Below are 12861 nucleotides of genomic sequence, written 5' to 3' on the forward strand. Positions count from 1 at the left end.
ATACCCCATCTGGGTACGGAATGAAAACATTTCAGTAGTAACAGCAGTTCAAATTGAAATGTGAAATTCCTGAGCTGTTGGGAGACAATGCTGATAGAAGCGTGACGAGTACTTATGAAACTGACGAGTTGTAGAACGACAGCACCTTGACAATTACGAAAACAACAAGTTAATGACTGTGTGTGCGTACATGATTTTTAACAACATGCGACGGTTCACTGTACAAGCCGAATAAGTGAAATGTTCACACCACTTCGAACAAAGGGCCAGTTGGAGCAGGAACTTCCACGATGTTTTCGTTCCTTCTGCAAGTATGTTGGTGCCCATGTCAGGAAGTGTGGCAAACCCTTCTCAAAAGAAACACCAGCCACACGTCTAACCGCCTTGTTCCCGCCCAAGCCGAAATCCTCTATGAACTCTTTCAGTAGGTTTACAGCAATGAATGAAGATTGCGAAATAATAAACTAGCAGGGAAATCGGGAATTCAGAGAAATAACTGGGGATTGTGCAAACCTGCAGCCCCTTTCAGAAATCGCCTTTGCATTCAACAATTATTATTCGAAAATGAAGTGGAATAATAATAATAATGATGATAATAATGGGTAGCTCGTGCATTTAGATTTTATAACTTAAAACTCTCCTACAATACACCACTCTTTTGCGCAATAATATGAGTCATGTAAATGGCTCTAGTTCATTTTCTACACGGAATACAATTGCTTGATTTAAGTTGATGACGGCGATCTCATCTTGAATCCATGATCGTGAATTGGGACCCCAGCTTCTGAAATCAAAGGAAAATGAGATTGTTAGTTCGAGGAATACAGGATTGTTTAACATGTACTTGAGAGTTTTCATGGTGGAATAAAGCTCCACTTTAAGAAGAATTAATTCCAAAAACATGTAAACACATTCAGCCTCTCAAATGGTATAGGCGAAGTGAAACTTACATGTAAGAATTTCCAGAGAATAAAACATAGCTACGTATGAGACCTTCAATCGCTATACGGAGTAAAAAGCAAAGTCACCTCCGTACAGGCCATGAAGGCCCTTGGAGGAGTGGAAGGTAAAGGCTTCCACCATTGTTAACCTCGGAACTTGATGGGGTAGAGTGGTTAGCTCTACGCCCGGCCGCCTTTGCCCCCAGGAATTAACCTGGTACTCATTTTTGGTATAGACTGAGTGAACCTCAGGGCCATATGCACCTCCGGAAGTGGAAACCTCGTTTCTTAAATTTGAGCTATACAGAGTGGTTCTCGAGAAATTCGCAATATCATACAGACAATCTTGGGTTATCTTGTCATTTCTCTTTTCCTTTCAACAGCAGATGTCATTCCGCTTCCACCAATTCAGTCAGTCAATCATTCCGCTTCCACCAATTCAGTCAGTCAATACTGACTGAATCTGACTGAATTGGTGGAAGCGGAAGGACATCTGCTGTTGAAAGTAAAAAGAAATGACAAGATAACCCAAGATTAGAGGTTACCCAGTAGACGAAGCATTCCAAATCGAGTTGGTGAGAGACGAATATGTTCCAAAAAAAAGCAAAACCATGAAGGCCCTTGGAGGAGGAGTGGAAGGTAAAGGCTTCCAGCATTGTTAACCTCGGCACGTGATGGGGTAGAGTGGTTAGCTTTACGCCAGGCCGCCTTTGCCCCCAGGAATTAACCTGGTACTCATTTTTGGTGTAGGCTGAGTGAACCTCAGGGCCATATGCACCTTCGGAAGTGTAAATCTCGTTTCTTAAATTTTACGACTTCCTGACGGGGATTCGAACCCCTCCCTTCCGGGCGAACCGAGCACGCCTTTACCGCCTGGACTAGGCAGCCCCTGACGAATATGTTCCAGCAGGAAAAAAGTCAGTTCCTCTACATATCATTAAACCAAAGGGTTTCTCAAAAACGCAATTGAACACTTAACGTCTCTCCAGTCTGGTCCATTTCTGCTTCTTCAAACCTCTGCCACCTTGACCAAGGCCCCACACCGCTGGCTGCGCAGAAGCGTGTGACTGGGGAACATATGTCCATGCGCGTACCGCCATCTTGCGGGCACTCTACAGCTCACCGAGGAGACCGTACTATGGAATTCATGCATTAACTTACATTTCGCACATATGAAAACACCTGCCCTGGTAAATTAATGCCAGCCTACACAGACTCCATGTACACACGCAATAAATATAAATAATATCAAGACCTTGGTAAAATTGAAAATACTTGTGTATAAAAACTGAACACATTTTGCATTGTACTGAACAATCTACACAACTCCTTTGGATAGCGTATAGATGGGGCACATAAAATAAAATTTAAAAATAAGAAAACCTTTAGCAGACTGAATAAGAAGACTGAAAAATACACTACTAACAAAAATAAATATACCATACCTCCTATTTGAAATTCACTCCCCGAAAACAGAAAAAAAAACAGTATACAGGCCTAGCGGTACTTAAACGTAATCATGTCGCTCATTTTAATATAAGCGTCATGTTTGTAACTGATGTGTTTGAACATTCGGAACAGATACATGTAATTGAAACATAGGTTCTACACTTTAGCTTTATTGAAAATACGAATACTTGTTCAAATGACAGCGACCTACAACATAAGTACGATTACATATCGCGAGAAAAAAATTGCCCGTCTCTCAGCAGACTGAAGAACACATTAGTTAAATATTTACACACTTCTGTACCGATAACAATAATCTTCAGTATCAACAAAAAGGAAACCTGTGAAATAAAATATTTCTATGAACGGTACATACTGTAGCTTATCATTCCTCTCTCATAAGTCATTGCAGCAAATTGTACTCAAGTTTCTGAACAGTTGATAAAGCACATAACTGCGAAAATCTTTCTAAAATATCAGATACATTTATCATTTTCTGAATATGAAATACCGGCTCCGCGGTGTAGGAGTAGCGTGCCTACCACTTACCCGGAGGCCCCGGGTTCAGTCCCCGCCCAGGTTAGGGAATTTTACCTGGATCTTAGGGCTAGTTCGAGGTCCACTCAGCCTACGTGATTACAATTGTAGAGCTATCTACGGGTGAGATAGCGGCCCCGGTCTAGAAAACCAAGAATAACGGCCGAGAGGATTCGTCGTGCTGACCACATGACACCTCGTAATCTGCATGCCTTCAGGCTGAGTAGCTCTCGCTTGGTAGGCCATGGCCTTTCGGTTTGGTTTGGTTTATCTATGACATAACGTAATGGTATGAGTAGAACTTAAATGATCATGTCTGTGTGATCTGGATTTAGGAGAACTTAAGAGATAAGTTACGATACCAATAAATCATTTTTCAGATACCGGTAATTGATAATAATTTGAAGCAATACCTTACCCTAATATGAAAAGGGTTTCATTAAGCTTTATCAGTCATATCTTACGAATTCTAGGCCCAAGTGTATCAAATTTGTAATACCGGTACACAGTCTGTACGAAAAATATGTATGCTTTTTCAGAACAGCTGTTTAGTTCTAAAAACTTATCCCCGATGAATTGGAAAGAGGCAAAGAGGGGAAAAAAAGAAGCCTAAAAATAATGTCCATACATTGTCTGAATCAACCACCTTGTAACCTGTTTAGTTTTCGATTATGGTCATTGAAAGTCATTTTTAAACAGTTCAATTTCTCCTCACATGTGAAAAGAAATACCAGATCCCATCTGATAGCGATCTGTACAAATGAAGGTTGCACATGAATTCACCCTGGTGAATACGGTACCTTTCCATTCCACACGTAAGGCCTAACTTACTTCCCTTTAATATTGCCGAAAAATTTAACTAGCGTATCGTACAAGCTCTCACATTCCTTGAAGATATTTGACAATATAGTTTCACTCCGTCACATATAATACCACAACAGATCCACTAACAGACATGATTCAAATCGAAAACATGCAAGGGACTGTAAACATTACCACGTGCTACCCATGCATTCAAAGCTGAAGCGCCCGCAACATGGCGATGCGCGAAAGTGTTCAATATTCCGCATACCATCAGCGCGCTCTGTGAGTCTAGATAAGTAATATTAAAGTCTTTGACCTTGACCGTGTACAATCTTTTTTCTGTGCTATCGTCAGAGCCAGGGTCCCTGCATGTCGCAATCTAAGCACTATCCAAGTGCTTGGGAAACTGAACCTCAAGACTCTTTCTGCTCGGAGGAAAGTAGCCGACCTAAAGCTGCTATACAAAGCAGTTAATGGTCTGTTTAGGTCTCCAGATTTAGCTTCCTTATTTCCCCTCCACGTCCCATCCCGTAATACCAGAATGAAGACCCTATTCCATACTCCTTACTCCCGGCTTTCTCTCACCCAAAGGTCCCTTTCGGTACGTATTCCAGCAATGTTTAATACATTATCTATCAACAACAACCTAGATCTCTTCGTAACGTTTCCTTCCTTCTGTCATGATATTTATCATATAACTTAATTTTCCTTCTTGTTCTTTCCCGTTCTGCTCCTGTATTTACTGTAAATGTATTTTTCTTTGTTAATAACGTTGTTTATGTAAATATGTATTATATATGATTGTACAGTTTTTATTGTGTATATTCGTGTCCTTTGTAAGTATTTATATATCTTTCATTTTAGATTCATATCTGTTGTACATAGCTCAGATCGTTGTAATTCGGCGTTATGCTGTTGCTGATCCTGAATGAATAAATAAATAAATAAAATCCCCATGTCAATAAATTTCTTATCCGATATGAAGTTTAGTGAACTATGCAAATTTGGCTGTTCTTGTGTCCTACCTCCAAACATAAGACCCATTAATTAATTCTACAGATGCTAACTTATACTTTTCTTCAGAGTACTTAATCCTGGGTTTAAAGTTGTCGCACCTTTCTTTTTAAACATCCGTAGGTTGGTTTCAGAAGCCGTAGTTTTAAAAATAAAAACAGCGAGGGCAATTGTGTGTATGTTGATTATTCAGCCCGAAGTCTGGTTTGATCCTCCACAGTTCCGCCAACAGCTGTTGTAGATAGCCTAGGCGTCACTGAAGAGGCATACTAGGGAAATGAGGAGTGAGGTAGTTCTGAATCAATTAATCCAGTCAGTTGGAATACATTCGTAGGTTGGTTTCAGAAGCCGTAGTTTAAAAAATAAAAAGCGAGGGCAATTATAAATCGATGAATCCAGTCAGTTAGAATAGTTATTATACCGGTATCTATCCGTTCGCCTCTGTGGTGTAGTGGTAAGCGTGATTAGCTGCCACCCCCGGAGGCCCGGGTTCGATTCCCGGCTCTGCCACGAAATTTGAAAAGTGGTACGAGGGCTGGAACGGGGTCCACTCAGCCTCGGGAGGTCAACTGAGTAGAGGTGGGTTCGATTCCCACCCTAGCCATCCTGGAAGTGGTTTTTCGTGGTTTCCCACTTCTCCTCCAGGCGAATGCCGGGATGGTACCTAACTTAAGGCCACGGCCGCTTCCTTCCCTCTTCCTTGCCTATCCCTTCCAATCTTCCCATCCCTCCACAAGGCCCCTGTTCAGCATAGCAGGTGAGGCCGCCTGGGTGAGGTACTGGTCATACTCCCCAGTTGTATCTCCCGACCAAGAGTCTGAAGCTCCAGGACACTGCCCTTGAGGCGGTAGAGGTGGGATCCCTCGCTAAGTCCGAGGGAAAACCCAAACCTGGAGGGTAAACAGATGATGATGATGATGATGAATAGCTGATATCCGCGGCTGGTGGAATATTGTGCGGAGAAGATAAATATACCGTTCCATTACCAAAAATACCAATTGTATATTCCCAGCATAAATACATCACACTGAAGCCGATGCTGGATCTTGGGAAAGAATATTTCTTTCGCAATGGGTCCTTTCAGTGTTGCGATCCAGATGTTATTCCATTGAAGAGTTGTGTTCTTTAATCTTTCTCTTCAGGTAACATCTTAGATCTCTGTTGTACGAAACTTCCATCGTGTATGTTGCATTTTATTTTGCTAATAGGTCTGCTTTTTCATTTCAGATTGTTCCTGTGTCCGCGAACACAGGCTAGACACGCCTGGAAGCCTTGCTGAGTACATGGGCGAGACAAAGCTCATTTTAAGTCTCACGACGAGAAAAACAAAACTCTGTAAGGCCCTACGGGCTCGAAAATGATGTTTTAAGTCCATAAAACCAATATTTATCGAGATATCGGCACCGAACTACCCTGGTCAAGGAATCGGATAAAGAAACAACCAAGCGTAACCGTGGCACGTCAGCTCAAGGATTCTACAGTAGTGGGTTTACGAATGTATGTTCCAGCACAGCTGTCAACCAAAATTGGTACACATATGACTTACTATCTGGAAAAAATGTACTGTGGAGGTAAGACAGCCCGAGCATCCCTTTGGGCGAGGATGGAAATTGGGTGAAGAATAAAAACAATAGAAAACGACCAAGAATCCATAGTTTTGGGGGGTCACTGAGGTGAATATTGACTGTCCAGATATCGTTTAAGACCAAGTTCATCCCCAACGGGGTAGAAGGGTGGGTGAGAAGGGGTGAGAATGTCTAAAATGACCGAGATTATGACTGAATGTGTGTATATTCCAGCATACCTCTCAACCAAACTCGCAAACTAGCACCCCTTGTCAAATGTAACAAATAACAGAAAACGAAAATGTATTAGTGTCGAATCCAAAGTTTTTGGAGTCGCCGAGAGGAACTGTTGTCCTCTGGATGCCGTTAAAGTCATAGTTCAAGCCCAGTCGGTATGAAGGTTGAGAAGGGGTGAATAAGGAATGTCCAAAATGACCGAGATTATGGATGTATGTGTATGACCAAGTATATGGCAAAAATTACTAGGTGTGGGGGGGGGAGGGATGTAAGACACCAGACTTCGGGGTGGAGGTGGGAAGGGTCTGAATTATAAAAATAATAGAAAACGACCCATATTATTGTATAACCCATAGTTGTATTTACAAGTAGCTTTACGTAGCACCGACATAGACAGGTCTTATGGCGACGATGTGACAGGAAAGGGCTAGGAGTGGGAAGGAAACAACCGTGGTCTTAATTAAGGTACAGCCCCAGCATTTGCTCGGTGTGAAAATGTGAAAGCACGGGACACCACGGAAAACCACCTTCAGGGGTTTGAACCCACTATCTCCTGAATAAATCCATAGTTGTTGAGGTGCTGAGATGAATAGTGACACTACAGATATCGTTTAAGTCCAAGCTCAGTCCTATTGGTATGGGGGTGAGAAGGGGTGAAAATGAAAATGTATAAAATGACCAAGATGTATGCGTATATGTTCCAGCATAGCTCTCAAGCAATCTTCGCACGTATATGACTTACTGTGTGGAAAAAATACTGTGAGGTTAAGACATCCCTAGCACCTTTAAGGGAGGAGACGACACGTAAAAATAATCGAAAACAACCGATATTAGTGCCTAATCCATAGTTTTCAGGGTCACTTAGATGAACTGTGACAATGAATGCCGTTGAAGTCCGATTTCAGCCTCTATCGGCATGAGGTTCAGAACGGGTGAAAAGAATATGTACAAAATGAGAAAAGAGAGAAAATGTTTATTCCATAGTTTTCGGAGTGAATGGCCCAGTGACAGTTGGAATCATCTACATAATATCTATACCGCGAAGCCTAAATAAGCCTGCATGCAATCATAACTTATTTTTATCAGTTGCTTGAAACGATCAACAACTTCCCAGAAAATCTGGTGTGCAACAAGAAAATATTTTAACGCGAAACTAAATACCAGCGTCCGCCCCTGTGGTGTAGTGGTTAGCGTGATTAGCTGCCACCCCAGGAGGTCCGGGTTCGATTCCCGGCTCTGCCACGAAATTTGAAAAGTGGCACGAGGGCTGGAACGGGGTCCACTCAGCCTCGGGAGGTCAACTGAGTAGAGGTGGGTTCGATTCCCACCTCAGCCATCCTGGAAGTGGTTTTCCGTGGTTTCCCACTTCTCCTCCAGACAAATGCCGGGATGGTACCTAACTTAAGGCCACGGCCGCTTCCTTCCCTCTTCCTTGTCTATCCCTTCCTATCTTCCCATCCCTCCACAAGGCCCCTGTTCAGCATAGCAGGTGAGGCCGCCTGGGCGAGATACTGGTCATTCTCACCAGTTGTATTCCCGACCCAAAGTCTGAATCTCCAAGACACTGCCCTTGAGGTGGTAGAGGTGGGATCCCTCGCTGAGGGAAAAGCCGACCCTGGAGGGAAAACGGATTACGAACGAACGAACTAAATACCAGTAATATCAAATTAAATCTTAAAATTATACATACGTAGAACAATATTTCTCAATCAACAAAATAGTTCGTAAGCTTTCATTCAACTTCACAATAAATATTCACTTAAAACAGGTAATACAAATGTAAAAATAAACGTTAAAAAAGCAGCCGAGTTAGAGCCGGGTACTAGCGCTAATCTATATAAATAAAATCGTAACGACCGTGTGTCTGTACATTGAATATTTTGGTGAAATTTTCGTACTGTTATGCGTTTCAGGTGTAATAATGACCACCTGCATATACTTTATTTTAGCTTTGGTATCTGTTTGTCGATTTGTCTGTTTGTCTGTTCTTATAACAGGAAAAATTTAGATATATTTCTACCAAACTTCACATTTAGAATCCACCTGTCCTGGGTTAGATTTATGGCCAATATTACTTCTAAATCCCTGAATAGACTGGGGATTCATAGGAAGGTCGAAACATTGATTTCACTCTCCTACAATATATACATGACAAACCTTAACGGAAAACTACCAACCTAAATGGAAAAACCAATTTTTAAAACTTTTTCTCATGTGCACGTTTTCGATAGGAGGATTAATAACGGAGATATCATAAGCGGAGAGTTTTGCAGTGCAAACGCTTCCTATGCAGTAGGCGACCACGACAGTGACCAAGGTCGCGGCTTAGATCGCTGATGGAACGGCCAATACAGCGACCAGAAGGGCGGCTGATGTTCTCATCAGTATTCACTCTTGAAATGGGGGTTGAAGAGATCGCTGTTTTAGCATATATTTACCGAAGAAAACACAAACATAAGAAACGTTATTGGGTGCATCCGCTCTTAAGCTCTAGATCATCAAAAGGAATATTTGTTAGGTTGTTTACAGAACGAAGAATTTTACACAGACCTTTGAATGTTAACATAGATTTTGCTACAGATATAATTAAAGCACAATTACGTAGGGGATAGTGGATCACGGTGGTTTTGAGCAGACTGACGAAGGTTCAAATACTGTCTGTCTGTTAGGTCATCAGCCCATAGGCTGGTTGGATCATCAAATAGCACCACCAAAGGTTATGCGGTAATAAGGAAACCCCAAAAACCAATGGCAGCACCAAAATGAGGCGTACTAGGCAAGACGAGGAGTGAGGTAGTTTGCCATTGCTTTCCTCACTGGGTCAGAAAGTGTTATTACAGCACGACTGACCCTATGAGTAACACCTTTCATAACACTCAGATGCACTAGTCGTGTTCTGAATGTCATTACTCAGCACCACCCATACCCCAGCAGCTTCCATATTGTCACAGCCATGGATGAGACTGGGACTTCGGTGAAAGCTACACTTTACTCTGGCCTGTGCCAAGAGATGGATACAAAAAAAGAAATTATTATATGAACTTTCAGACCAAACAGAAATAATGCATTTGCAGTTTGAGATTACTTTGTGGATTACTTTATAGGTGAAGGTAGTGTCCCATTGCAAAATGAATAAAATAAGCAGTACTTACACAAATATTGTTTTTCTTTATTATCTGCAACGTTGTAGCCTCGAAACGATTCAGCGACTTCATCCCATTGTTTTTCCTTCACATTTCTATTACTATATGCTTCCGACATGACACACATTGCATGTCGTTTTGCAATTTCTTCAATAAACTGCATACTGTCGGTATCCGTGGTCATATGTATAGTACCCTTTAGCGATATTTCTTTGTACGGGGTGAGGAGTAAGGAGGGAATCTCTCGGTTCCGGTAATATCGCCAACTGAATGGAAATGAAATCTGAATTGAATCGATAATATGATCGATCGATATGAATTTTCTAACCCTTTATTATCTTAAGCCAACAACTGTGTCATACACACATTATATAGCATTATATAACATTTCTCGATGCGAATCTTGTTCCCAGCATGAATTCTATAGTTTGGCTTTGCTGTGTGAACAACAATAGTACTTCAAAAAACATCAATAGTACTAATACGTAAAGTGTACGCCAGATGTCACACAGCGATGCATAAGCGATTCATAGTTCTTGTTTCAAAGGTTGCCAATATGAATCTCGAAGATACCCGAGTTCGACCAATTCAGCACTAGGGTGTCAATGTATCGCTAAAAGGTGCGCATACTATACTCGCCACTCACTGAATTAACAAGTCGGACGGACTCTGCTTCTCTCCAAGGAGCCGCGCTGAGTGTCCATAATTGATAACACAAACAGCCGATCCCTGCAACCAGCTGGTCGCTTGTGTGTCGGTGATGTCAGCGATCAACGCCGTGACCAGGCGAGAGCTGTCGTCCAATGCCCGGAAGTCCATACTTTTACGCATAATCATTTTGCTAGCCGCCGCGACTCGGGTTTCTGTCGTGGTCGCCGAGTGCGCGGGAGGCTTTACCAGCGGACTTGGCCCAAAAGCGGCTGCAGTTTGAAATCTACTCTAATTCAGGATTGTGTTATCAGGTGCATGTGACGCCAAGGTATCACTTCGAATTAGCGTTTATAGAATATTCTCAGTATATATTCCTTAAACATATAACAAAAGTTTAATAATATGTTATTTCCGTTATATTAAGCCGTATACGTACGACAGATAATAACGAAGATGCTTATGAAAAATTGGATTTTTAGTCCAAGTCCCGTGGAACACCTGGTCATGTCTTCAGGACGGGATAACGAAATATAACTAAAGAGCTATTTTACTCTTTTCGATAGAACAGATAATGAGGAAGGTTATCATCAAGAATGTGTTTCATGAGTCTTCAGGAACAGCCCAACTCCAGTCGTCAGAGAAACAAAAATATGTAACCAAGAAGCAGGAAGAACTTCGCACAACTTCTGACCAGGAACTGTACCGTACAATAAACTCTGTAATCGTCCTCATTCTGTATCGACTTTGCCCAGCTTTATAGTAGGCCTGCTTCACGTTACTGCCACGTCCTTTCGTAAAATATATCAATTTAAAATGGCGTATTACACGTTTGAATACGGGCATGTAACTTCGCATAAATTCATGAAGGAAACATTTAATACCTTACAAAGTCCCCTGCGAAGAACGGGTACAAATGCTAGCAACAAAAAAGAGTTTGTTTTTATCTCTTCTATCATCCTTAGAAGTTGGAGTATTGAATATTGAAGTAAATTGAATTTTCCTCATGCGTGAGTTACTTCCTTCTGCAGTATTTACTCGTTGGTAAGCTGAATTGGTCATTTGACAGAGAGCTTAAATGTAATTTGGTAATGTGCTGACATCGAATATGTACGTGCATCTTGTTTATGATAAGTACTAGCAAATGTACCCGTGCTTCGCTACGGTATTCTATACTGTATACGTATATCGAAGTAAATTACTGAACATGCAGCGAATAAGACTTGTTTTAATTCCGTGTCTCATAGCGTTATCCGAGAAACAGCATAGCGAGGTCCATGTACGTTGTTTCCTAAGCAAAGTGCGAGTTGCGGAGTTGTGATGATAACGGCAGGTCCACTTGACTACTGCCATTCGCAATTGAGTTGGGAATTTTCATTATAATGGCGGGCCCCATTGCCTGCTGCGCGGTCACAATCGATTTGGGGAGTTTTCGTTGCAATGGCAGGCCCCATTTGCTACTTCCAGACAAATAACAATTGAGGAATTTTCATTATAATGGCAGGCACCTTTTCCTAATGCCAGTCAGTTTACTGCCAGTCACACAGATTTGGTGAGTTTCCATTATAATAGCAGGCAACTATGCCTAACGTTAGTCACTTTTTAGATGGGTTTGTAATGACGGGCACCTTGCCTACTGCCAAACACAATCAGGTAAAGGAGTTTTGAAAAAAAAAGTTACATGCTCCCTAGCCTTCTGCCAGTCAAATCGAGAAGGAAAATATTCAGCCGCTCATATTCGGAAAGTGGATGTCACGAAATTTTATTCTCGGGTCTGTGGCAATTACTCTTCAAGAATAAGCAGCACGTTTAATGCAAATATAGCATTGCTTCACGCTGGCGTCATCAGGCCGCGGGGAGAGCTCCGCTGCGAACCACTAATTTCGCATGGTGTTTTGTACACTTCGAACAGCTACAGTGAGAGAACGGAGCAATTCTGGTGTCAAAATGCTCTAAAAAACAGACTAACTAATACAAAATGAAACATACATAAATAAGTCACATAGTGACTTTATAACCAAAATAAACATATTTATACAGAGTTAAAGCTGAACGGCTGAGTTGTAGGACATAATTAAGTCAGGAATATATTAACGGACAGGTATATACCATCAACACTACTTTGTTTATTCTTACACAAATACCTGGAATCTATATTTTAAGGTTTAGTCAGCGTAAGTCAAGAAATTGCTCATATGATCGTTCTTTCTCCTTTGGTAAAATCACCACTACACGGTTAAATTGTGTCATATATTGAATGTTTCATACACCCAAATCTTCGTCGATATATGTTCTGCACAATGGTGTAGACCGCATCGAACGGCTTTCTGCGTTTCTGGATAATGGCCCACACAAGCACAAAGAGACACCTAGAAGGCACTTTATGTTATACTACGAGCAAATGGTGCTCATCCACTAATGGAAAGCAAAATTTTTTAACACCAACTTAATAACGGTAAGAAAACATGAAATGAAATGACGTATGGCTTTTAGTGCCGGTATGTGTCCGAGGACTTTGACCAG

At 41.5% G+C, this 12861-nt stretch overlaps 1 long non-coding RNA gene across 1 annotated transcript in view; it reads right to left on the minus strand.

The window, feature by feature from the left end:
* Positions 1-614: 614 nt before the first annotated feature.
* LOC136865330 (uncharacterized) overlaps positions 615-12861 on the minus strand; it is a 33345-nt gene continuing 21098 nt past the window's right edge. The window contains exon 3 of the long non-coding RNA XR_010859460.2: positions 615-784. This is a non-coding gene — a long non-coding RNA (uncharacterized lncRNA). The remainder of the gene's footprint in view (positions 785-12861) is intronic.

Source organism: Anabrus simplex, chromosome 1 (assembly GCF_040414725.1).
Source record: "Anabrus simplex isolate iqAnaSimp1 chromosome 1, ASM4041472v1, whole genome shotgun sequence".
Classification (NCBI taxonomy): domain Eukaryota; kingdom Metazoa; phylum Arthropoda; class Insecta; order Orthoptera; family Tettigoniidae; genus Anabrus; species Anabrus simplex.